Source organism: Heterocephalus glaber, unplaced genomic scaffold, assembly GCF_053883595.1.
Source record: "Heterocephalus glaber isolate CG9 unplaced genomic scaffold, H.glaber_assembly_v1.0 deba00001538, whole genome shotgun sequence".
Classification (NCBI taxonomy): domain Eukaryota; kingdom Metazoa; phylum Chordata; class Mammalia; order Rodentia; family Bathyergidae; genus Heterocephalus; species Heterocephalus glaber.
Genome location: NW_028258333.1, coordinates 26,348,343 through 26,375,775, shown reverse-complemented (window position 1 = coordinate 26,375,775; position 27,433 = coordinate 26,348,343). Strand labels below are relative to the sequence as shown.

At 34.3% G+C, this 27,433-nt stretch overlaps 1 long non-coding RNA gene across 2 annotated transcripts in view; it reads right to left on the bottom strand.

Annotated features, from left to right (window-relative positions):
• Window positions 1-666: 666 nt before the first annotated feature.
• The window catches only part of LOC110350070 (uncharacterized), a 68,376-nt gene continuing 41,609 nt past the window's right edge, over window positions 667-27,433 (bottom strand). The window contains exons 2-6 of one of the 2 annotated variants that reach the window (XR_015442249.1): window positions 9,304-9,367; window positions 4,730-4,777; window positions 2,939-3,005; window positions 1,501-1,600; window positions 667-955 (exon numbers count right to left, since the gene is read on the bottom strand). This is a non-coding gene — a long non-coding RNA (uncharacterized LOC110350070). The remainder of the gene's footprint in view (window positions 956-1,500; window positions 1,601-2,938; window positions 3,006-4,729; window positions 4,778-9,303; window positions 9,368-27,433) is intronic. The other variant, XR_002396370.2, reaches the window with a different exon arrangement.

The window sequence follows — 27,433 nt, the reverse complement described above, 5'->3', positions numbered from 1 at the left end:
TTCAAGTTGCACAGTTGTGAGTGCCAGGAAGGCTCTCAAAAGGATCCACCTCCCCATCATTAAGGGAGCTCCTTGGCATAATGTGAGTGATGTATGGTTCAGACCTGAGGTGAGTCACTGTCAGACTGTACCTCTGTGAAGATGGGTGGCAAGAATAAGAGACAGAAAAGTACAAAAGAACTTGAAATAGAACAAATAAATATGTAAAATATAGGGGAAAGGGTAACACAGACACATACAAAAAAGACGTAAGACAAGGGTAAAGACAGAATAATTAGCCAGCCGTGTGACTTTATACATTGCAGTACAATGCAAACTCAGACCCTTAAGCTGTGAAATGAAGGAGTTGCTCTAGTTTATTGGTCCTTAAGGTTGGCTGACATTGAAATCATCTGGTAATTGTTAAAATTATTAATGCCTAAGTCCCACCACTATATATTCTGAATTTATTTGTTCCATTTAGCATTGGGACCTTAAAGAAATTCCCTAGGTAAAAGTAATATGCAGGCAAGATTGAGAACCACTGGTGCAGAATCTCAAAAGGACCCACTGAATTCTAATATGCTATGATTTTTCATGTTGCTTTTGGAAATTATAAAGAAAAATATTCCTCAAAAATCTTTTTCAGATGGACATGCTTTATAAGAACTTTCAAATTCAGTAAACTTATACTTGTATTTCTTTATTTGAGAATGTTATCCCAGAGATTGACAAGATATTTATGGCTTCCTCAATTTTAGCTGGATTGTAAATTAAGTTAATTGCTTCAATTGGCCTTTGATTAATATGTTTTGCTTCTTAAGAGTAAATCTGTTGCAATTTCCATTGGCTGTATAGCCTAATTCTTCTGAACATCTGCCTCGTGATGCTCTTGCCAAATTCTTCTGAGGAATTACTAACTGGAAACTATTTTTTCCCTATTTTGCAATAATTGGGCTGATTTTCAGTTGGTCATCTATAAAAATACAAAATATGGAATGCATATTCAATTTTCAAAATTAAAAATACAGATAAGGTATAAAGGAGAAAGATATCAAAAATGCCTATGCCGCTATTATACATGTCAGAAAACATTTTTATTACACCAAAGATCTCCATGAATGAATATGCCCTTGCATTCTAACCTCCTACATTAATACCACTCAAAGGTGGCCAATGTCTTTAATTTTGCACTTATTATTCTCTTGGTTTTCTAAATTGTTTCAATATACAAATTAATAACACTAAACAATGTATAGCTTCATTATCTGTATTTTAAAACTTTATATGAAGTCATATTCTTACAGTTTTCTTCAAGTAGTTTTTTTTTTTTTAACTTAGATTCACTGGAGATTTAGTTATTCTGTGGCTACAAATCATTTACTTTTACTATTGCATAGCATCTATAGTAGGAGTAATTTATCAATTTGTGAAAGTTAGCTAGATAAACTACAGTAACGAATCATTCTAAAACATTCAAGGGCTTATTTTTTGTTCACACAATGTCTGATGCAGGCGTACCGTGTTGGACAGCTCTTCTACTTGGCTGTTTTCCAAGCGGAGAACCCAGTGATCCAAGCTCTTTCTGTTGTTTCCATCCTCTATTTTTCAATCTGGAGTGCTATGAGAAGATGGAGAGAAGGGCACATGTGTAGTGTGTCTGCACCTCAGTGAATGAGAAAAAACAGAGGGCTGGGAGAAGGAGAAGAAAAGGAGGAGGAAGTGTGGGAAGAGTTTCAGGAGAGGAAGAAAGAAAAAGAGAAGGGGTAACAACATTGAGGCTTTTATAACCATTACTGAAAATGTTGTACATAATTTTTCCTCACATTTTAGAATCAATTATGTGACCTTACATGGCCAAAAGACTGGAAACGATAGTTTTTCTATATGCTTAGTAGGAAAATAAAATGACTTGGAAAACATGGCATTTTACGCTATATCATAATACTTTGATGAAAATTTAAATTATTTTCTAGTTTTTCTTTATTACAAAAAGTGATATTACTGACATTCTTTTATAGATCCCAATGTATATTTGTAAGAATTTCTCTAGAATGGTGGCTTTGGAACATTATATTTTACTGTAACTCTCTAAATGAAATATATTTTACCTTTTCACATAACCTATAAATATGCACACATAAAATTTAAAACTGAAAGAGAATTTTCACTGAGAAGTATTTACCTATTTTTTCAGACTAGACTAATTCTTTTTAATATATCAGAGTACAAACTGATTCATTAATAGAATTTGAATATTACCTTTAAGAGGTTGCCACTTATTCAGACTTAGTATTCAAGATACAACAATTATTTCAAAAGTCTATTAAAATTACTCATCCCTTTCCAATCACGTGTTGTTATGATTTTCTTCATATGTTCCTCCCAAATCATATCACAATAAATTGACTACAGAAGCTTGTGTGAGAAAATAGATGTTTCCAATTAAGCCAGACAAATAGACTTGGAAAAAAATCATGTCTTACTTCTTACTTTTCACTAATTTTTTGTTTAATTAATTAAGTAATTTCAAATGAATAAATAAAAATGTATATACTTATGGTATATCACATTATATATATGATTAAATGTAAGTAATTAACATATTTATTGAAAATTTCTTGGAGTGTGGAATTTAAGTGTTCTGACCACAAAATAATAATCAGTATATGAAAAATCACGTATATTAATTAGCCATTATTCCTTAAATAATTTTACCAATTTATAGCTTTCAGTCTGTTGTTTCAATCTTGTGCAAATTTTAGTCCTATCTCTTGAGTAGAAAGAAATCCGAAGGCCAGTATTCAGATATTACCCCTCTTTAGGTACATTTGAAGAAAACTGACATCTTTATTAGTCAGCTTTCCCACCACTGAGATACAATACCCAACTTTCCACAATTTATAGGAGCAGAGGTTTAATTTGCCTCATGATATCAGAGGATTCAGTTTATGGTCACCTGGCTTCAAGGCAGAAACATCATGGCAGAAGAATATGGTTGCCCAAAGATCCTTAGTTCATGGTGGCTGCAAAACAGAAGAAAACAACAGTACCAAGGAGAAAGGAGCAAGGGTCAAGGTGTTCACCACAAGATTTTGCCTCTATGACCACCCAGATATACTTCAAAGCATAAGATTCTAATCTCCTGGGTAGCTCCCAAGCCAAGCAAGTTGATAATTAGCCTTAACTGTCACAAGATCTTAATATAATTAAATTATTTTAGCCATAAATATGGTTTTATAAGTCATTTCAGGCTATCATATCAGAATACTAAAATTGTGTGTCTGAAACAATAGAAATTTATTTTCTCATAGTACTGGAGGCTCAAAGGGAAAAATCAAGGTATCAACAGGTTATAGTGAGGTCTCTCTTATTGACTTCATTGAGGTGATTTATAATTTTCATCAAATTTGTAAAACTTGTGATACAAGGGGAGAATGAGGGAAACACAAATAACTGATGGTTACAGAGAAACGGAAAGACACTAGGTCCTATGACAGATTTCAACCTAAACATTCACTAAAATTGAAAGCCAACACACTGAAATTTTCAACTGGGTAAGCTAATAATAATTTTCTGCCTAAGCCAATTTAGTTTGGAGTTTTTCTGTCTTGCATTTCAACTTGTAAATTTGGAATAATCTGCTGGATTCAGGCAGTTATAGTGTCAGAGAAATCATACTTTTTAAAACTGCTTTTTAGCTTTCTGGTATTACTAAAGTGATACTTTTTAAAATTTCTTATTAATAATTTTTAACACATATTTTAGTTTTGTCTTTTACTCCAGGGACTTGATATCTTATGAAATATGTTACATATAATCATAATCTCAGTAATTCATCTCCTTGTAAATTACATCACCAATTCTATGCTGTGAGATTTAAAAAATTCAGCTTCACCTATTCAGTTGAGTAATGGATTCATTTGCGTGAGAGAAAGTATATTTTGTCAATCAATTACTTTAAGGCTTTTCATATGCTTAGTGTACACAGTTGCAACAACAGAAAAAAATGAATCATTTGTTATTTGAGTTCCTGGGAAGGGTGCAAGCTAATACAACATTTTTAAGATTGAAAAACTTTTTGATAATAAGATTTTGTTGCCTAGGGAAGGGCTGTGGGCATCAGTCTTTACTGAAAAATTTTTGGAATAGAATCCTTGTTTTTCTTAAGCCTTCAGAAAATTTCATTACTTGTGTCCTGTGTCCAATTAGGGAATAAAATAATATTACAAATTATAACTCAGAAATGAGGAAAGGTAATTAAGACATCCTCCTACTAAGCCCTCAGCTCCCCACTAGCCCATTGAATTATCCAAGACAATCACGTCTTTCTATGAGAATTAGTGCTCACCCTATCATACTGTCCCAATAATATATGCTTCCCAAAGACCCTATTGGTTTACTTTATTCCATCGTACAACTCCATTGTGTTCCTACATAGTATATGTTTCTCCCCTGGACTATGAGTATAGATTTTTTTTAAAACAGTAATATTTTCATCCATCCAATGGTAGATGTGTGCGGATAATGCCAAGGGTAATCCATCTGTCTCCAATGAGGTAAAGAGAAAATGATCAAAATTAAGTATAGTGGTAATTGGCATTATTGACTCCTTGCTTATATGTTGAGACAATACATAGATTTATAATTATCTTCCCTTCAATTTCTCTCCCTCTCCTCTTATAATATTGTATTTTCTTGTCTCCAGAATCCATCATGAGAAAAGGAAAATTGATGAAGATCAAACTACCTTTTAAAGTTGTTGAAAGTCTGAACCATTTTTGTTGAAGAGAGTGAGCTGGAAAAGAGGAGGATGAAATTCTTTAAATATAGAACACACTGAAATAGAGATACTTTCTTCAGAATCTGTGGCTTTAAGGTTCATCTAGGAACTCTGAAACTTAGTCTGATTGTCAGTGTTGGCAAATACACCATCTTATACTCTTTTCATGTGACACTGGCTTATATGAACTATAAGGTCTTGGATGGGTCTGACAGGAGAGAAGACAGTCCTTTTTCACAGTTTTAACTTTCACTGCCCAATGTGGTAAGAACTAAGTCAGATTTAAATTAATTTAAGTGCAGAAATGCAAATTTTATGAACACATGAGTTTAGGGTCTATACCATCTACATTTGCCAAGATTGTTTGCTTGGGTTGGCCAGTAAATAAGTGGTCACTGTCTATTTTAGGTAAAACATTGTACAATTCCAAAATAATGATAAAACAATCAAAGAAACAATCTTTGTCAGTAGAGTTAAGGACTATATATCATGTGAATTATGAAAGGGCTCAATGAGTCTAGTGCGTCAAATGTGATTATCAACAACAGCAGCAATGAAAATAACAGAGTATGACCAAATGACACAACCTTCTCTCTGCCCTACAGACTGGGCTTGAGTTTTGATAACATACATAATACCCCAGTTATGACATGTATTGTTTTCCTGTAAGTATAAAAACATCTCTGGTTTAAAAGATACTTGGTTGAAAAGAATATTTTTGTTACTGGAAAGGATACAAGGCCTGGACAGTAGAGAATGTTTCAGATACTCAGTCCAGAATCTAATCTCCACAGAAGCCGGGTCTGCTAATCCACAAAGAAGGTAACCATTCGTCACTATTTTAAGATTCTTCTTTTATGGTTTTGAAAAATCTTAACAACATAAGAAAAAAAACTAAATAGACAATCACAGAGTGCTCAAAAGGAAACCTTTTGGTGTTTTTCTCTCTGTGCCTTCTGTCTCCAGTGTGTCTTCTATATCTCAGTAGAATTAGGGATTGCAGCTAAGAAATCAAGTCATCCATGATAAAAAGAGAAGACAGGTTTCAGAACTATTATGAAATTTATCACAGATGAGATTAAAGTATTAATGTACATTTGATAAATTCCCTTTCTACCTTTTCCATAGCAGTAATAAAATAAGTATTAAATAAAGAATCACAAGACTTAGATTCATGTCCTGTGCTCACTAATTCCTACCTGTAAAGAGGGATCTTCAAGGTAAAACAGAAGGATACTAATTAATAATAAAAATGAATGAAAGTATTAAATCCATCAGTAAAGAGCCACATTCATAATAACATAATACTATAATAGTGGTGTGTAAATTATTTATAATTCCAATGTAATGATTAAATAGTGCTAAAAATAACTATATAATAATTTATTTGTACAATATGAAAATGCTTTAATAGTGACTCTACAAACAAAATACATTTCAAGAATAAAAGTGTAGAATTTTTGTATATGATGGGAATTTTATTTGCTAAAAATAGTCAAATATAACCCTAAGGTATATTATGTAAGCTTTATATTAACTACAAAATATGTAGTAGATCAAAAAAAAAAAGAGAAAAAATCGAAGCATACCAATATGGAAAATCATCAACTTACAAAGGAAGATAGAAAAGGATGAAGGATAAATTTAATAAATAAATAAACAACAAATAAATACATGAAAAGGACAAAGGAATAAAAGATCTAAAATCAGTTAATAAAATTTCAATAAGACTTTACCTATCAATAATTACTTTAAATGTGAATTAGTTACATTCTCTAATCAAAAGACATCAAAAAACTTAGATTGATTGAATTCAAGTATTCATGTGTATTAACCTTAAGGATGTACATATCCTGAAGCACCTAAAACTGAAATTACTAGAAGAAAATTTAGGGTAACTAAAAGTCAATCAGTGGATAAATAAATTTAAATTTTGTAATATATATAGAATAAGATATTATTTAGTTCTTTACAAATATGTAAATGCAATATTTTCCATTCTGTAGGTTGTCTCTTTACTAATTGATTCCTTTGCTATGAAGAAGATTTTTAATTTGATATTATACAGTTTGTTGATTCTAACTGCTATTTATTGTGTAATTGGGGTTCTGTTTAAAAAATCCTTTTCTATATCTATGACTTCAAGTGCTTTACTTGCTTTATCTTCCAGTAGGTTCAAGGTTTCTGTTTTAATGTTTAGACGTTTTATACACTTTGATTTTAGTTGAGTACATGGTGAAAGATATGGATCCTGCTTCAATCTTCTGAAAACAGATTTCCAGATTTCCCAGGACCATTTGTTGAACAGGCTGTCTTTCCTCCAATGCATGCTTTTGGACCCTTTGTCAAAGACCAGATAGCTGAGTGTGTCTGAGGGTACTTCTGAATCCTCTGTTCTGTTCCATTCATCCACATGTCTGTCTTGTGCCAGTATGATGCCATTTTTATCACTGTTGCTTTGTAGTATAGCTTGTAGTCAGGTATTGTGACACCTCCTGCTTTGCTCTTGCTTCCCAAGATTACTTTTGCTAATTCTGGGTCTGTTCCAGTTCCATGTGTATTTTAGGATTGTCTTCTCTAGATCTGTGAGGTATGCTGCTGTTATTTCAATTGGGATTGCATTGAATCTGTATAACAGTCTTGAGAGTACGGCCATTTTGACAATACTGGTTCTACCTATCCATTCCTATCCATGGAACAGGGGCCATCTTTCATCAGACAAAGGACTAATATCTATAATTTATAAAGAACTTTTAAAAAGCTTAAAATAAAAGACCCAACCAAGAAATGGACAAGTGAAATGAACAGACACTTCTCAGAAGAATAAGTACGAATGCCCAACAAATATATAAGAAAATGTTCAACATCTCTGGCCATTAGAGAAATGCAAATTAATGCTAAGATTTCATCTTACACAAGAAAGAATGGGTATCATTCAGAAAAACATATCGGCATGGCTACAGTGAGAAAGGAACTCTCCTACATTGTTGGTGGGAATGTAAACAAACTAGTACAACCATTATAGAAATTAGTATGGAGATTTCTCAAAGAATTAAAATTAGGAATTCCATATTATCCAGCTATTCCCCTTTTAGGTATCTTCCCCAAAGAGCTAAATCACACTACAGTGATACCTGCATACCCATGTTTATAGTGGCATGATTCATAATAGCCAAATCCTGGAACCAACCTGTAAGCCCACCAGCAGATGAATGGATTAAGAAATGGTATCTATACATAATAGAATACTGCTTGGCTACAAAGAATGCTAAATTTGAGACAACTGTAGGAAAATAAATGCATCTGGAAAACATAATATTGAGTGAAATAAATCAGACTCAAGCTTAAATACTATATGGTATCTCTCATTTCAGTAAGACAAAGTACAAACAAAGAGCAAAATAAAGGATGGATAAAAGGAAACAAGAGGATAGGAGAGGGGAGAGGGAAAGGTCAAATAAGTAGAATTAAAATTTGCCACGTACATGAACCTAATAACTTCATTGAATGTAAACTTTGTATGTCATAAACATGAACTAAGAATAATAACAAGAATGAAAATGGAGAAAGGGATTTAGAGGCTGAGGCAGGGAGGAGGGTGGGAAGGCAAAAGGGATTAAAAATGAAACAAGCTGTAATATGCACATATACTCACTCCCCAAGATGAATGTAAACTTCATGTACTACAGACATATACTAATAAAATGCATGTAAATGCTCCTACTTGCAAAATATGGATGGGCCTGTGGGTCATTAAGATATGTGAAACAAACTAGACACAGAAAGACAAACATAGCATGATCTTCTTTAGAGAATCTAAAAAAATCAAACTCAGAAACAGAGAGTAAAATCACATCACAGTTACAAGGAGTGGTTGAAAATGGGAAAGGTTAATGAAATGGTACAAAACTTTCAGTGGCACGACAAAAAAGAACTGGAGACTTAATGAGCAATATTTATTAGTTACAGATATGTTAATTGGCTTCATTGTGAAAATCATTTCAAAATATGTACATATTATCAAAATATCATGTTGTACACCTTAAATGTATATAATTCCTATTTGCCAAGTATACTTATACAAAGTTAAAGAAAAAACACCAAAAACAATTCTTGGAAATATGTTTCAAAAGTGCTCTGAATATTCTCTATTCTACATTATGTGTTCTTCCCCCTACACTGAGCTCAACGGTTTATAAACAAAATGGAAGATCTATCATGTTTATAGGGGTTAAATATGTCTTTCATACCACGATTACTGCCAGTTGTTCCTTTATAGCTACAAGAGGAATGAATGTTAAGAGACACAGGCAATTTTTAGTCTCAGGAATAAACATGTCTAATTCCCTAGGCTCCCTGAATATAGTAAAATAAGTAATGTTGCATAAAATATGAGAGATGTCATTGGTATGATTTAAGAAGTTTTCTTTTTTATTTTGTTTAAATAATGGGCTCTCTCTCCTCTCTTTCTTTGCTGTTGAGTTTACAGCACTTAGATCACTACCTACCATAGTATATAATAAGATTCAATGGGTACTTACTGAATAAATGAAGTCTAGCCTTCATGATGACAGCCCAAATTAGTTACAGTCATTCGAGACATTTCTGAGTATAAAGGAAAGAACATGGTTGATAAACTCAAATATATTATGGATCAACAATTTTAGATGTGATACTGGGAGATGAATAGAAAAATCATTTCTTGTGGCTTATTTTGTTGATATCTAGGTAAGTGGAAGATGTATGAAGAGTGGGATGTGGGCAAGAGACGAGGAGAAATCAAGTCTTACACTTAAAAGGAGCAAAAACTTAACTCAGGCTTAGGGATTGGCATGGACCTATGAAGTATTAATACTGGCAAAAGAAGAAATATAGGAGATTCTTTCTGAGACAAGGCATTTGTAATAAAGAATCCCAGGGACTAAAGATCTGGAGAGGAACACATACAGAGTACTAAAAGAAAGAGTCTCCAAAAATGTTTTAAATACCAAAATCATTCTATTTTCTACATGAGCCCTCCAATATGAAATGTAAAATATCAACATGAAATACAAGGCAATAAGAAGTTAATCTCTTGTTTTATATCTTTCATGTAGGGACTCGGCCTATTTGGTAAAGGCCTTTATTTTTGAAATCAAATCCTGGCTCAGCTGATTACTTGATCTCTTTGAAACTTGGGTGTTTCATATCTAAATCCCAAAAAACTCCGTTCCTTAAGTTTGACATTTTGCAGTATCACTAAACTGTAGTTTCAGTTATTTGTGGTTAACTGTACTCCAAAAATATTAAGTGAAAATATTAAGTTGAAAACTCCAGAAATAAACAATTTATAAGTCTCTTAGTACTGTGATAAAATCTTGTACTAGCCTTCCAAGTTTTGCCAGGAATGTAGGGTATCCCATTGCTCAGGGTATCGATGCCGTATGTGTTACCAACTCAGTAGTCATTTAGCAGAAGTCTCTCTTAGCAGGTCAGCTACCACATTATTGTACTGCTTGTGTTCAAGTAACATTTACAGAGGAGACTAATTATAATGTCATGATGGCTTTGTCATTTAACTTCCTCTCATCATACAGGTATTGCATCATTTCTTCACAAAAGGAAGGATAAATATCATAAATAATGTGCTTTGAAGAAAGAGTAAAAATGTTCATGTAACTTTTATTACAACCTATTATTAAAACTATCCTTTCTTATTGTGGCTACTAAAAATTGTTTAATTTATAATTTAAACTTTTTCATATATATGTATGAAACCTGCATTTTCCTGTTCTGCCTTCAAACTGAACACTATGGGTCAAAGTGTATCAGTTTAAAATTAAACTTTTACCCCTTAGGAAATTTTTGCTATATTAAAAATGTACTAGAAAACAACAAAAAAATACAACTTTGTGTTTTGTTGTTTTTCTATCTCTGCCATAAAAATACTTGAACATTTCATTAGACCTACTACTCTAAGATGCTTTTTAGGGAAAGTTGCAGCTGCCACAGGGGCCCTCTCTATGAAGGAGATTAAGATATATGGAGGGGAATTGGAAAAAAAATAAGAGCAAATATATAGCATGTACAGATACAAATTCCCAATGATGAATGTGATCATAATGAATACCTAAAATGCATCAATAAACTCAATAAATATTTTTCAAAGATATATGGAGGTATGTCCCAGGTTAGAAGCACCTTGGCAGAGTTTGAGATCTTACATAACACGCAGCTGGGGCACTGAGATCCCATTTTGGGGAAGAACTGAAATTTACATGCATAGATATTATTTTGCCAATCTAGTTTGTTTTGGGAATATTTGATGTGTTTTGTCCCAAACAAATGAAAGCATGGAAAGAGTTGAGAAGAAAATATACACTGTCTCTATTCACTTGAAGAAAGGAATGAACATTCATGCCCTTCATATTCTAGCATACACATAAAATTGTTTTGGAACCTAGTGTGCCTTGAGTGTCACCTCTCCTTGCACATTGTAACAGGATGCAATGTACTCCATGAAACTTCAGAGAGTAGACATGCACATTATGCAAAAAAAAAAGAAAGAAAAGAAAAGTTGGACAGTCAGAGCACCTACATAAACAGATGTTCTCGATTTTGAATTATCATTCAGCTTGCTGGTATCACAACACTATTTTGTCATCTGGATCTAAGTGCAATCCACAGAGGTGTCAGCACTTTGTTGATATTCTGGTAGCAGATGAACTGCAAGTATGTGGCATCTGGTTAGCTTTGAGAGAAGCTAGAAGCTACACTTCTCATTAAGTGCGGACGGCTTGGCTTGCCATGGTTGTCAGGAATATTTAAAGCTATTTTACCCACATAACAAATGCCAGATGCCAGGGTGAATTCATAAACATGAGCCAGGTTAAATTTGAAAATATTAATGTGCTACATTGGAAACTTTATGTTCTACTCATTTCATTTTCCAAAGCTTCACACATACAGCTTAAGTAATGAATTCCTGAGGGTCTGGTGTTAGGACAGTGTAATTAGAGCTTGGGAGTAGAAATAGACCTAGCCCATGTAAGTCCAAGAGGCCAGAGTACCAAGGAGAACACTCCTTTAACATTAAGCAAAAAAGCTTTCAGGTCCTAAAGGATTGTTTTAACTAAAAATAAGAATTTAACTCCTGCTTCTGTCAGTGACAAGGAAAAATTCAATTGAGTTTACAAGGCATGAGTTATAGCCCGTGCTTTTTTACAAATGAAATGAGCCCTCCAATTTTCTGGTATTGGTGCTATCACATGAAAAGTGATAATGGCAATTATGTATTATTCACATGGAGCAATTAGCTCTTACCTCACAGATTTTTAAGGGTTAAATTTATAGTTTTTTTTCTTTTGGTACTAAGGATCAAACTCGGGTCCTTGAGCTTGTGAGGCAGATGGTGGAACCACTGAGCTAAATCCTCGGCCCTAAAGGTTAAATTTATGAGATAAAACTGAGAAAGTTTTATTACTCTGAAAATATAGCTGGCAGATTTTAGAGAAATATTTATATTCTCTACAAATAATGATTTATTTCTAATTTCTATGGAAATATATCAGGTATTTGTAAATAAAATTGCTCCTTATAGCCCTGGATTTAGCTCAGTGGTTCTGCCGCCTGCCTTGCAAGCTCAAGGACCCGAGTTCGATCCCAGGTACCAAAAAAGAAAAATTCCTTAAAAAATGATATACCACTTATTCCAGATGTGGTATAGTATTTGAAGCTATAATCTAAACTAGAATTATATTGTTTCTGTATTGTGTGCTTGAGTGGCTCTGAGAAAGTCATTTTTTATGTGCCTCAGTGTCCATATCCATAAAATGGAGATATGTTTTTAAGTTAATAATGATCCATGTAAAATATTTAGTACAGACTCTTGCTTATAGAGAGGATACTATATATGCTAGATGTTAATACTGGTTACTATTTAGAAGTCTGATGGGGAACTAAAGTACAGAAAGATCTAGTCAATTTAACTCAAACCACAAAGCTACTGGTAAGACCAAGAATTGAGCCCAAGTGGTCTGAGTCAGTTACTTTAAAAAAAAAAAAATTCATATGTTGCTCTACTGAGCTACTCTTATATTATAATATCATTGTAAGTACCTATTTAGAAATCAATAAGAACTCAATATTTCAAATTCTGGTCAATGAAAATGTTGTACAACTTCTATTTTGAGTATCATTGGATACATTTTTCAAGTATATAAAAATTCAGTAAAATATATACTAAGTCTTCTGGCTTTGGTGTATAAGATAAAAAGAATTAACAAGTACCCAAATTAATGTTTATTTATTCTTTTCATCTATTGTGCTTACCAGTGTGCTTTAAAAATGAGTGCAACATGGTAATTTTATGGAAGAGTAAAGTGTATTTGATGATGAATATCAATCACTTTCCAATGTACCCAGTGTTTTGAATGAGCTGTCACAAAGTTTTAGAGAAGAGACACATGTCATAGTAAGGAAGACACTGTTATAGATACTGTGTTATAGTAAGGGAGGTGAGGTGAGAATAAAATATCAAGAAAGATTCTGAGGTTGGAGGATGTTTAAACTGAGTCTCAGTGGGTTGGAAACATTTCCAGGTAAAGAAATAAAAGAAGCTAAAGTGCAGAGCCCTGAAAAAGTCTATCAAATCCAAGGACATTATTATGTCAGAATGCCTAATAGAAACTATTGTTTTGGGGTTTTTGGTAAGAGAATGGGCTGTCCAAGGAAAAAGACCCTTAATTGAATTTAGATACTCTTTTGAAGGCATATCTTTGGGAAGATGGCTCTGATAGTTAATAAATGAAGACAAGATGAGACATAGCCAGAAATGAAAAAAAAAAAGGCATGAACAAACAGAACTGATGATAATGGTGTTCTTTCTATAATCCAGATAAAAATGATGATGATGTGAACTAAGATGGTAATAGATACAAAGAAAACATAAATGATAAATTTTGGAGAGAAAGGTAAGTTTAACTTGACTTTAACATTATACAATGTATGCATATACCAAAACATCACATGGTACCCTATTATTATGTACAATTGCTTTGTTTTTATGTGTCAGTTAAAATAAAAATGAGATGGTAAATGAAGTAAATGAAAAACAAGATGGCAGAAGTAGGGAGAGATTATCACTCAAGCCATCCTCCTGCCTCAGCTTCCCAAGTGCTGGGATTATAGGTGTGCACCACCTTGCCTGACTTGCCATTTTGTTTTCAATCATGCTTAACCTTTCCTTACTCATTATTTTAGTTACAAATAATAATTGTAACTGTCAGTGTGAAAGGATTCAAATTTTGACAGTGTAATGTTAGAGAACTTTAAATTGGATTTATGAATAAAAGATGGAACAATTAAAACATATGCTTTGCATGTACTCTTGTGTTTTCATTATTGCTTAACAAAATAACAACAGGCATTTATTTTTCTCTCCAAAACATCTAGCTATGATTCATTTTTCCAACTTGGGAATTTTCAAAATTGAACCACTTTTAAACAACACGGATCAAGTTCTTATTTGGTTATTTCTTTGGTAGACTAAAGTTATAATCCTTGCTATAAATATAAAGTAGTTGCAACTTTGATGTGATACTTGACTCTTGAATAAACGTCATAAGCAAATACAGTGACAGAATTATGTATGAATTTTTAAAGTTATATTTAGTAAAAGGTTTCCACCAACTACTTTAGTAACTTTAGCACACTGTGGTTTCAGTTTAAAATGGAAAGTGCACTCAGTTCATCAGGATTCCCAAGATTTAAAACAGTAAATCAACAAAACAGAATAATGAAAAATAATATATATAAGATACTGAAAGTCAACAAGGAAATGAAAAGTATTTCTAAACAATGCTTTATATTTAACTGTTCAAAATTTAGGTATAAAAATAACCCATCCAATACATTAATTTTTCTTTATTCTGCACCTGTATTTATTTGCTGCTGCACAATAGCAGAGGGAAATTTTTGGAAACACTTAAACACAGTCAGTACCGAAAAGTGTAAATTTAGTGGAATCACTAAGTGAATGTCGATCTGCACCAAACAGAGATGGATTCAAATCTTGGCTTACCTCTTGCTGACCAAGTTTCTGAAAGGAAATTACAATCTGAGTTTCAGTTTTCATCAGTATAATGTGGAGATAATAAAGTTCCTTTTCCGAGATGCTTTTAAGGATGTAATGAAATTTACACAACACCCTGTTTTAATGACTATAGAAGATTTTAATACTGTGGAATGATTTCAGCTTCATTTCTCTCATCTCCCATTAGAAAATAAACTCCATACACAGGGAGACTACATCTGTTTTGTTTACCAGTGCATTTCTTAGAACAGTGTTTGGCACATGGTGTTTTATAAATGTGAAATCAATGGATAAATCTTGAATGTGGACAGAAAGGATTTTTTATTATCTCCTGTAGAAATGAAAATGACTAAAAGTGTTTAAACGTGTGAAAGGGAGGAGAGTAGTGATAGTGAAATAAGATATGAAGGAATATAATCCTAACAACAGTATATTCAATAGATTTTTGGGAGATGGGATGCATATCAAACTAGACAAATAAGTAATTGGTTAGATCAGGTTTCATATAACTTTAGAACAATAGAAGTGAGTGTCAATGATCCTCATGCCAAAATTTGCAGCTCTACATTAAAATCCAGCCTTTCTAGTCTTTATAATTTACAAGGTCTTATCTTTCCTAAAAAAATATATAAATAAAAATGCCATGAGTTAAAACCCTAATCCTTCCTTAATTGGATAGTAAAATATTTGCATGGGAAGGTCACGACTGTGCTGAGTAGAAGTCAATATGAATTCATCAGTCTTCTCACTTTTGAGGAAAGGTAGAACTGCTTATATGACATTCTCTGTGCATGCTGTTATCTCACTTTTAAACTTCCACATCTAATCTGTCACAGGTTGGCCCTTATTTGGGTTGACTTACGTGATCAAAGCAAAGAGGGCTATTTCTCATCTTGTTCATGCTCAGAGCTAAGGCTGAAGCCCTCTTAAGATTTCAGCAGGAGCTTTGGATTTGGCAAGTTATGCAAACAGATTGCTATGACAGATATACACTGACACTCAACCACTGATCTTGCTTGTTCCCAAATTTACCTGAATGGAGAACTAATTGATGTTCCTTATAGACCACGTGGACCATGCTCTTTGGAAAATACCTTCCTTCACAGAACTTAAGTTCATTTCATCTTTTGTATCTCTACCAAGAGTTTAAACAGTCTGCAATTCACCCTTTTGCCTGTATTTCTTGCTAAATATTCCTTGTTGTATTGACATAAAAAAGGGTTTTTTCCACCTCTAAGTACACTTAATGAAATCTCCACCACAACAATTGTCCCACCTAATGGGAATCTCCTATCCACTGTCACTATGAATTTTCCTTTGCTTATCGTTAGTACTTTGTATCCTCATATCCCTCTCCTTCCTAGTTTAGAATTCACGGAAAAGCTCCAAAACTCCTCTCAAGCTATCTTTACACCCTTGCGTTTATACATATATAAAAAAGGTCAATTCTAGTTGTACCCAGTAGCTATGAGCTCTACATCCATTCCTGAGTAGCTGATATTTTTAGAAATAATTTTACTACCATGCTGAGCAGCTCCACTTTAAAAATATGACCTCAAGGATCAGCAAGCTATTCAGCAGCATCTGAAAAAGCCATTGAATTTATATTTTCTTTCTCCCACCTACCTAGGTCATTATTTCACTCTTTCTAATCTTTTTCCTATCTCATTATCTTCTCTTGACTCATTCCCAGCTGGTTATCTCAGCTAATAGCTGCCATTGTGGCACAGATGCAAACTACTCATCTCCCTTTTACAAAATCTATAAGCTGCTCACCTCTGTGCTGCCTATGTGCTCTCCATATTTATAATGGACAGAGGGGCCTGCTTCCCATAAAGACCCCAATCCACTTAGCCCCTGGATCCCAACCCCTTCAACCTACTTAATGACTTTGTTTATGTAATTGTCTTGCCTCCATCCCCACTCCTAATCTCTTCTGCATGGTCAATTTCTCCTTCTCTGCACAATAAGATCCATGGCGAGCATTGCTAATAATTCCCTCTCCCTTTATTCTTGTAGTGTCTATGTTGAAAGCCAAATTGAATGCAACCTTGAACATCAAACTTCTTGTTTTGTTTTTTTTTTTGGACTGGGGATTGGACTCGGGACCTTGTGCCTGCGAGGCAGGTGCTGGAACCACTGAGCTAAATCCCCGGCCCATGCATCAAATTTCTTGAAAGAGCTATCTTTAGAAAGTTCTGTACTTTGCATCTTCCAGACTTCTATTCATGGCTCCAATCTGGAAATGAAATGGGTGAATGAAATGTGTAAATTTTAAACCTTAATAAATGTTATAGGTCTACCTTCTATAAAGATTATACTAAAGCATATTGTCACACAAAATCTTATTATCATCATAGGTCTTGAGACACTTAAAAAAAATTCTTTCAGAGTGTGAAAAAAACTCTGTGATCATATATTATACTTAAAACACATTTTAATCAGAATTGAACTGAAATTAGGATGGATTTAGATTATTGTGCCTTAACATCAAATTTTATTCTTTTATACTTGGGAAAAAATAGTAAATGTGCTGAATTTATCTTAATTTTTCTACTCATTCCTGAAATGACTGCACAAATTCAAGAAAGAGTGTCTACATATGTTCAGTCCGTATCTATCAGCATTATTCAGAATAAAATTGAATTTATGAATTTAGAAATGTATAAATTATTTTCTCTAGCAAGAATAACGAACTCATTCTCCAACTAAAGCATGAATGTTGAAGAATTTGATATTTTTTTTAATTGTTTGCCTTCAAGAAACAAAAATATTTTAAAAATCCACAATATTTACCAAATTTATATTTTATTTCAATATGCTTCAACACATAATGAATAATGTTATTTGTTAACCTGCAGATTACATAGGCCTGTTTAACGTTTTGAATGAATTTTCAATAATCTTGAAAGACATTAAAGCAATAATAAATGAAGCTTTGTTTAATCACTTTAAGAACTGATAGCAGTATTAATGGAACTTTAGGCAATTTTTTAAATCTAATAAATTTGATCATATACTTGCTTGGTCAAATAATTGAACATGACAACTAAAAAAAAAAACTTAAAATGAAGTTAAACATCACAATCTTTCTATCTTTATAAGTAAAGATGTCTGTGCAAAAATCCAGCCATGGAAGATGATTGATAAATGTTAATATTTGTTTCTCAGTAATTTATAGTTTTACATGTCTCTTTCTAGGACTCATTGCCAATTTCATTTTCTATTGGTGGAGAATAAGAAAATGCCAAAACACTCTCAGAAGGACATATATTCAAGTCCATAAAGCAGTGGCAATGAATGACAGCAAGGGTTTTCAGAAGGTTCTTCTAGCCAAAGCAACTGGTTCTAAACCTATGCTGACAGGTACTCTGGTGTAAGTTTTACAGCTCTGAAGATGACAGATGCACAAGACATGGAGAAATAGTTTTAAAATGAAAAAAATTATTAAGTTTCAATGAAGCCATGAAGTCCCTATAAAGACTGTAGATTTGTTTGGCTGCTTTGGAAAATAGTTTTCTGATATTAAATAAAGGTTGAAGATGTGTATCATTTCCTGTTACTCAGAGAAGCTGTCCCTCAGGACACATCCACAGCTATGTACTTGCTTTAGTCTATGAGGACAAGGATTCTATGGCACAACTGTTTAAATATTAAAATGAGTTGAAATTTAAAAAGTCAACAAAGAGTTGAAAGAATAAATGATGCACAAAATTTTGATTCAGTATAATCAGTATAGGACCAGAAATGTTATGCTATAATGAAAATGACTGCAATGCAGTTACATGCAACATTAATATCAGCAACACAAAAACCAAAGTGTTAAATGTATATAAGTGTATAAAATTACATAGAATATAATTCCATTTACATGCATATTAAAAATGCACAAACCAAAAAGTGTCTCATTTAGGGCCATAAACATACATGGTAAAATGTTAACAAAAGCAAGAAGAAGATGAACACAAAATTCAGAAGAGCAGAAGAATGGAGAAAAAGAGGAAAACAAAACTGGGAGTGGTAGATACTTAGATACTTATTGTATTTTTACTTTATAACTTGCCTATAAACATATATTGCTATCTGTTTAGTATTTAACAAAAATAAACTTTCAGAAACCCAAATAAACATTTTAGAAATTAACCATAGACACAAAATATTCTTTTACATGCACATCTTGGGTCAGTAAGTTTGTAACTTGGTTTAGGACTTAGAAATCAACTAACTCAAAAAGAAAATGAGATGCATTCTAAAATTCTCATGCCTCATGCAAATAATACCTAACCAGGCTTTTTGGTACCTAGAACTGGAAGGAACATAGCTCATTAGGGAAAGGGGCAGTTTGTGTTAGTCAGCTGTTTATCAGTGACAAAATACATGAGAAAAACAATTTAAAGGAGGAATGCTTTATTTTGATTCATGGCTTCAGTGGTTTCAGCACATGTCACTTGGCTCATTATTAATGGGCCTGTGGCAGTGCAGAAACGTCATGTTAGAAGGGCGTGGCAGAGCAGAGCTGCTCACCTCGTGGTTGCAGAAACAGACAGCCAGGGAGCCAGAAAGCCCTTTGTGGTGCACTATGTTCTGCTTTTGTTCTCTCTGGACCCCATCCTATTGCATGATGCTACCCACATCCGGGCAGCAGCCCCCATTAGCTTGCTGTCCCTGTCCTGCATTCATTTGCCACCAGAAGCATCCTCACAGAAACACTGGGATGTGCGCTTTACTGTTTTCATAAGTGTTTCTCAATCCAATCAAGCTAACAATCAAGATAACAATCACTCCTCTCTTTCTTATTCTTCCTTTATCACTTCCTCTCACATGTGTTCTCCTGCATACAGGATTGGTTTGGCTTCTCCACTAGCCTCTCTGCAGACCACCTTCCTCTGCTTATCTGCATTTTCTTCAGTGCACTGACTCCAGCCTCATCATTGCTTACTTCTTCTTAATTCTTTCTGCTGCAGCTGTCCACAATCTGCTTCCTGGTATAATTCTCAGGAAAAAGTATTTGCCCAGCCACTACTTAGCCATTACTTTGGGGATTAGGACTAACACTGAGTCAGTTGCCCCCTTCAACCAATTAGCTAGGACCCGAATGAAAGTGGGTGGCAGTATGTCTACCCGATGGATCTGGGAGGCTTTCTGGGAAGAGAGTAGCACATAGGACAGGCATTTCAGAACTTGACTAATATACAGGACCTGCATTTATGTTCCACTGTGTGTTATGAACATTTCACCCTGAACTGAATATTCTCAAGGATGAATAAAAATTTTCCTAATTGATGTTATGTTCTCCTATCTGCCTGTATTTCCAGTCAGTAGGATGACAATCAGGAACATCAGCCTAAGGTCTGAAATTTGATTTCCTCCAAAAGATAACAAGTTCCTTAAGACTGTTGTATTTTTCAACAACTCTCCAGCAACAAATGCTTTCTCCACAATATTAACCTCTGCTTTACGTTTCCTTAATACAAGTGGATAATAAGACATGACTGTTAAGTTCCATGATACATTTCTCTATTGGCCAACTAGTTCAAGTCAGTTTGGTGGGACTGAATGTCCACTTAACCCTACGTATTACAAGAAAACAAAAGGATAAATTGAAAGGGTATAGATAGGTAAGGAGATAACCACTTTTAAATCTAGAAAAACAATTCATCATGGGTGGAATAGCTCACCTCCTGGCCTATATGTGTGTCTGAGTGATCTCAGATCCCATCCTCCCTTCTGGACTGTGCTGTATCTATTTTTGTAACAAAAGTCGACTAATCACATTGGCCAGCCTCTTTCAACTAACTGTTGGCATTTTGTTAGGTTTTACCAATAGGAGGCACTGGAAGGAGAAGGGGGTTAATACTTCCTCCTTTTTACCTAGTACCATGGTGGTTTTAACCGAATGGAGTCCTTATTGACCATGGGAACCTGCATATGGGCTATGCTTTTTAGTAGGCCCTAGGTTGACACCCTACCTCTTCAGCAGTCCAGCACTGACTGCACAGTATCGCCAAGGGCCCAGCACATGTACAGGCTATAACAGTGATTCCAACCTTGTCCAATCAGTGTCTTCTTCCTTCCTTTCTTTCTTTCTTTCTGCTTCTTCAGCTCCTTCCACACCACCTACTTTTTTTTTTCTTAAATTCTTTTATTGGTACATTTTAGGTATACAACACAATTACATTTCTCATTGGGAATTGTACCTTTGCATGATGCATCTTGGTTCTTATTTTTTCCCCCTTCCTAGCCCTCCCTTCACCCCCTCCACCCTTCCCTATTTACAAAGACTTCATTTCCATTTTTTCCATTTCTCATCATTTTTCCTTTCCCTTCTTTCCTTTCCCCTGCCCCTCCCACTACCCCTACCCCTTTGGACCTTTTCTTCCTATTTTGCATTATTGATTATTCATTCTAATCATTGGTACATTTTAGGTATACAATATAATGACATTCATCATTGGAAATTTGCACCTTTACATAGTCTCTCCTGGTTCTTATTTTTCACCCTTGCCCAGCCCTCCCTTCAACCCCTCCATTCTTCCCTATTTACAAAGATTTTGTTCCTATTTTTCCATTTTCTCATATTAATTCCATTCCCTTCTTTCCTTTCCCCTACCCCTCCCACTTCCCCTTCCCCTTTGCCCCTTTTCTTCCTATTTCACATTACCTATTATACATTTTAGTCCTTATTTACACTTTCAGTTTCTCACACTATAGAAACTATTCTGTATTTGTACATGTGTGTCCTATTGATTTCACTTAAGAGTATCGCCTCAATGTGCATCCACTTAGCTATAAATGTCTCTAATTTCTCATTTTTTATGGCTGAGTAGTACTCCATTTTATTAAAAAAACACATTTTCTTTATCCAGTCTCCAGTTCATGGGCATTTGGGCTTTTTCCAAGTTTTATCTATCATGCCACCTACTTCTGCTTATTCTTCTTGTTATTATAAAATATGTGTAGCTACTACTCTGTGATAAATTCATTTTTAAAAAATACTTGGGGTAGGTTTTGCTTGCTTTACTAAACCCAGACTCATACATTGTCACTATCATTTCCTGTTCCAGCTAGGAGGAGCTTTTGCATCACTACTTTGCCCCAGGCTGAGAAAGGAAGTCATCTCTCTGCAACTGCGAATAGGGGTATGATGGCAAGCCTAGAAACCCAAGGGTGCTTTTGGGATGTGGTCTCAGTGTTACCTTGCTTTTTAAATATTGTGAATTGCAAAACAAACAGTCACATTTTGAAAATAGAGTTAGTGTTTATTCTTATAGTATCAGGGTGAACTTTCAAACATTTAAATAGAATATCTTTCACAGAATGCTTATTTTCAATTCCATGAAATGTGGTGGTTGTAGTCAGCAGGATTCGACGAGTTAATATATTAAATACAGGACACATAACTTATAAGGTTATTTTGTGATAATTACCCAAAGAGTCAAAGGCAAAGGAGTGTAAGAAATTACCTGCACACCAGAAGCCCAAAAGATTCAACTGAAGGCCTAGATCCCAGCAGTTTCCCACACAAGTCCAGCTGAAGGCCTAGAGTCCAAGGCAATGTCCTCCTCAAGTCCACCCAGTGGCCTAAAGCCCATAGCAATGTCTCATGCTTGCCCATATTGAGGATCTGCACCTGGAAGGCCCAAAGGCCAGTGGTGGAAGCCTGAAAATCTACACTGGTGAGATGAAGGATTTGTGCCACCAAGCTGAGGGATCCACATTAGAGCCAGGAAGTGATGCTCACAGTGAAGATTAGAGCTCCCCTGATGAAAACATCAGCCATTCTCAGAACAGCAAGGCCCTAAGCTCCTCCTCCCATGAGAACAGCCTAGTTTGCATCAGAAAAGTCATCTGCAGCAAGCTTCTCCTATAAAATCAACAGGCCAAGATCTTCCCCTTCAGTTCTCTTTTTATGGCAATTAGTAACAATCTTCAGGTGGATCCTCCATGTGCAGACTACACTGATTCAGTTCAGTTGAGTGTACAAGTTCACCATTACTCAATCCACTACAGTGGTCTTTTAGGAGAATGATAATTGAAGTGGTTAAAGGTCTTTAAATTCTTCCTAACTTGGATCTTTATGCTTGACAATATTATTTTATGCATTTGACACTTGAGGGCATTACAAAAACAGAGCTTGCAAATGTGACCTTAAGAAATGTACCACTTCAAGACAAGAATTAATTTGTGAATGTCCTCCTTTTAAAGGTTCTGACAAGCAGGCATGAAATTTATAAATGATCATCACTATTTTGAATAATCCTTTCCAGGGCTGCATTTCAGACTATTTTAAAAATATGGTTCTACTTAATTTGGTAAGCACCAAATCCCTTCCTACTGCATACACTGGAGTTTTACTCACAAAAATAGCCCAAGTTTCATAACTAACACTTACATGTGACTTTAATTTTCTCTCTTTTCATTCTTTAAAAATTTGAATGTAGTTTGCTAGTTCAGCTGGACAAATAGAGACATGGGAATCCAGAACAAGTTCTATTTGTAGACAAATGTGGGGAAAATATAAAAAGCATGGTAGTTGTGGGTACTACTTCACTCTTTTCACGGAGTCATCCAAAAAAAATCGTGTACATGAGGGCATATCTCCAAACAGATGTGTTTGTAAAGATATTCTGAAGTTCTATCTAAGCTTGTGAAACTTCTTAAAGATGAAGGATGCCTGACCACAAATATTTCTGAATTCTCAAACATTATAAATGAAAGAAAAGCTTTGAACTCATAAAAATCAGAACTGCAAATAGTAGTGACACAAATGTGAGGAACAAAGCATGAAACTAGCCTATCTTGAACAAGTGGCAAGAACTTTTAGGTCTCATGGATGCCATGTGGTAAGTAGACTCTCATTAAATTCTACTTCAAAATAAATAAGTGCAGAATGGCTACTGGGATCATTGAAACTCAGATTGCTTCTGAAGCTTGAGGTGAAAACCAAGAAGCCCAAAACTAAGAGGAACTACTGCTGTCTCTTGGGGCAGTACAGATGCTTTCACGGATTACACTTTGCACTTAGGCTAAATAGTTTAAAACAAAAAACTTCACACATCTGCTATCATTCCCTGTATCCTTTCCCTAATGCACTTTCATCTATGCCAGGAATGTAATTCTTGCTAGGGTTGTCTGGGGAAGATTTCACAGAGTGAATTGTGTTTGATCTAGGTACAAAATAGCATGAATGTTTTGAACAATATGAGACAAAGGGGGGCAAATTAAACAGTGTGTATATATCGGGGAAGACATCTTAATGAGAAAATTCTTTTATGAAAAGGTAATTTGATTGATCGTGAAACACCGAAAGTACCTGAAACAGGCAGATAAAGAGGATTGTAAATGTTTATGTTCTCATTGGGAAGGTGGGCCACAGATTAGACACAAATATATAAAGCAAGGATTCCTTCAAATATAACTTAGCTGTTGAGGAATGATAAAACTCTGGTGGTCATATTAATGATCAGTTTTTAAGGAAAAGAACAGAAACAATATCTTTTGTGCTCACTTTAAGTCTTGAAAAAGGAATTCCAGGTGTTACTCTTTGAGAGTCATTCACACCTGCATTCTTTCTAAAGCAATACCCATAAAACAATGTAACAGATGAACATGAGAAGTCTAAGCCAAGAGCCAGAGACCCAAAATACTATTTGTCATCAAGTAACTTGCCCACCTACATCTTCCGAAGATTTTCAATATTTCATCGAAAGACTATCAAATTTGTACACCTATCAAAATTCAAAATAAGGAAATAACATCTCAAACAAGTCTTCTTTTACCTTTAAGCTACAATATCCAAGTGTATGTCTTGCTGCAGGTTTTCCTGAAGATGGGCATAATTTTATTTTACTCTCCTGTCAACAGTTATTTTTCTAAATAGAAATGCAGTTAAATTTTTGTATGCAATGAATTTTAAGGGGTTTGGAAACTTTGTTTGGAAACAAAGAAGTGACAACACATTCCAAACACATTCCTCTAAATTCTTAACTATAGGTCAGAAAAGAAGAAACTGATTTAGGTAAACTTTTTACCACAGCAAAATCTGAATGTTCCTGCATTTTTAACATCCTGACATGATATGAGACTGAAAAAACTCACTTCACCACCTAGATTAGTTTTTCTTTGGTGTTCATTTAAGTTTAGGAGCAATAATGTTGGCAGTCTTAATGTATTTTACTTCCTCTCCACTTGGGTAGAAATGAACACAAATCATTTTCTTTCCATGGGAAGAACCATGACAATTTCTCCCTTGTCAATGAATAGAAAGAACTCAATTTAACATGACTCTACTGGATCAAGCACAATGTTTGTCACCAAAATTAACCATCAATTATATTTGCAGTCACTAAACCAATTAACATGGTAGATGTTTATATAGATTAAAGACAAATGGAATAAAAGGCAACAATATCATCCCTTTCTTCCTTTTTTAAAAAAATTAAAATACAAACTGTTAAAAGCCACCTTTAAACTAAATTTATTTTACTGGAATAAAAATCACTTTATTGAAACATAAATCTTCTCTTTTTATATTCAAAAGGATATTGTTACTTCATTCAACACACATATATAGTATAATTTACCTATTTTTTGTTTGTTATTCCTTTTGGTTTTTTAATTGAGTTTATTGGTAAATTTTAGGTACACCTTACAATCACATTCATCATTGGGAATTTATGCCTTTACATGATGTATCTTGGTTCTTATTTTTATCCCATCCCCCTGCCTTCCCTTCAACCTTCCACTCCTGCCTCTCTCTCTCTTCCATTTTTTCCTTCTTTTCTTCATTTTTTTTCTTTCCCTTCCCCTGCCCACCCACCTTCCTCATTCTCCTTCTCCTATGAACATTTTCTTCCTATTTCACACTCTTACACATTTTGGTCCTTATTTACACTTTTGGTTTCTCACATCAGACAAACTATTCGGTATTTACACGTGTGTCCTATTTATTTCACTTAAGAGTATGGCCTCAAGATGCACGCACTTAGTTATAAATGTCTCAAGTTTATCTTTCTTTATGTCCTATATTTACCTAGCATTAAATCTTACTGCTCTTTCTTCTTATTTCAATTTACGTAAAATACTTTTAAAAATGGGAATAAATGTAAAGTTCTTATTTTTGCTTGTAGTTGGGTATCTAATATCCTTCTACAGATTGTATTTTGTATATCTCTATATTCAATAAAATTTCTCTGATGTAAGCACTTTATTTCAGAATTCATCAAATGATGAAACTTTTCCCTAAAAGCAATGTATTCTTATATATACACATTAAGAATTTTAAAAAAACTTCCAGGGATTTAGTTCAGTGGCACCGGGGATAGCGGCAAGGTCCTGAGTTCAATCGCTGGTACCAGAAAAAAAAAAAAAAGAATAAAAGTATAGGGTATTTGTTCCGTGTTCTACCTACATAATGACAAATGTATTAATCCCCAAATCCAGGCAGACAGTAGAAGCACAGGGACTAGCGACCTACTCTGGGTCCTGACTCCTGTCTTTACATCACATCCTGACTTCTGGGCTATGACGAAGAAGTGACAAGCTCAGGTTGTTAACACTGTTTGCCATGAAGGATTCTTCATGAAAGTGAAATCAGATGGTGAGCATCTCAATTTCTTCTTTGCCATCCAGAGAATGAGAACAGTCACTCCAGCAAGTACTTGGAAACTATGAACATTAACAAAGGTAATATATGACTAAAAAATAAAAGATTACGGAACTCACTCAGGTAGGCATCAAATTGTCATTTAATGTATCCTCCACCTGTCCCGTTTTGCTTTCAGAGACTCACACGAAGGCAATTTCATTAGTTGCAAATCAAACTAGAAATGTCATAGAAAATATCATGATGTTCTAGTGATGATCAGAGCTCAGAGACTCTCACTTTGAGACTGAGAGTTAAATTACTGGCTGGAACAGCTTCATTAAGTTGAACTCCTAGAGTTACAAATTTAAGCGTAGACATTATCACAAATACAGAAAAATCACTTGAAGTATTATCTCAGTTGTCCAAAATTTGATTGAGGGTTAACTTGGTTAATTTTTGCAAACCATTTACTCCAGCTCCCTGAATTTTACTGCTGTATATCACAAAGCTTGAACAGTGTATCCATGAGAAATGACTAAAATTAACTGTGCATACGTATAATTAAAATGGACCTACTGTGAATATAAAGTAGTAGGACAAATATGAATGACAATTTCAGGAAATCTGCATTTATGTTCTGATGCAATAATTCTCCTACAGAAATACAACAGTTTAATGAGAGATTAATCTTTAATTTCTTGACAGGTGTCTTTCCTTATGAATTATCTTTAAAGTATAGATCGACTCACATAAAAGAATATTGACCAATTAAAGACAAAGGTCTGTGCTCTACATTTAGAGTAGATTTTTGTTATGCAAAGAGATGTGATAACAGAAATGACAGTGCCCTCCTTTTGAGATGTGCCACCCTTGCCTGAGCTGCATCAATGTCTGTGTGCTGCCCCTGTTGCCGTAGGATGTCCAGCCTGCCCCTCCTCCCTGCTCTATTACAAAGTTCTAAATTATTTCATCTATGTTGGATGGTCAGAAAAATAAGAAATAGTGTAATTAT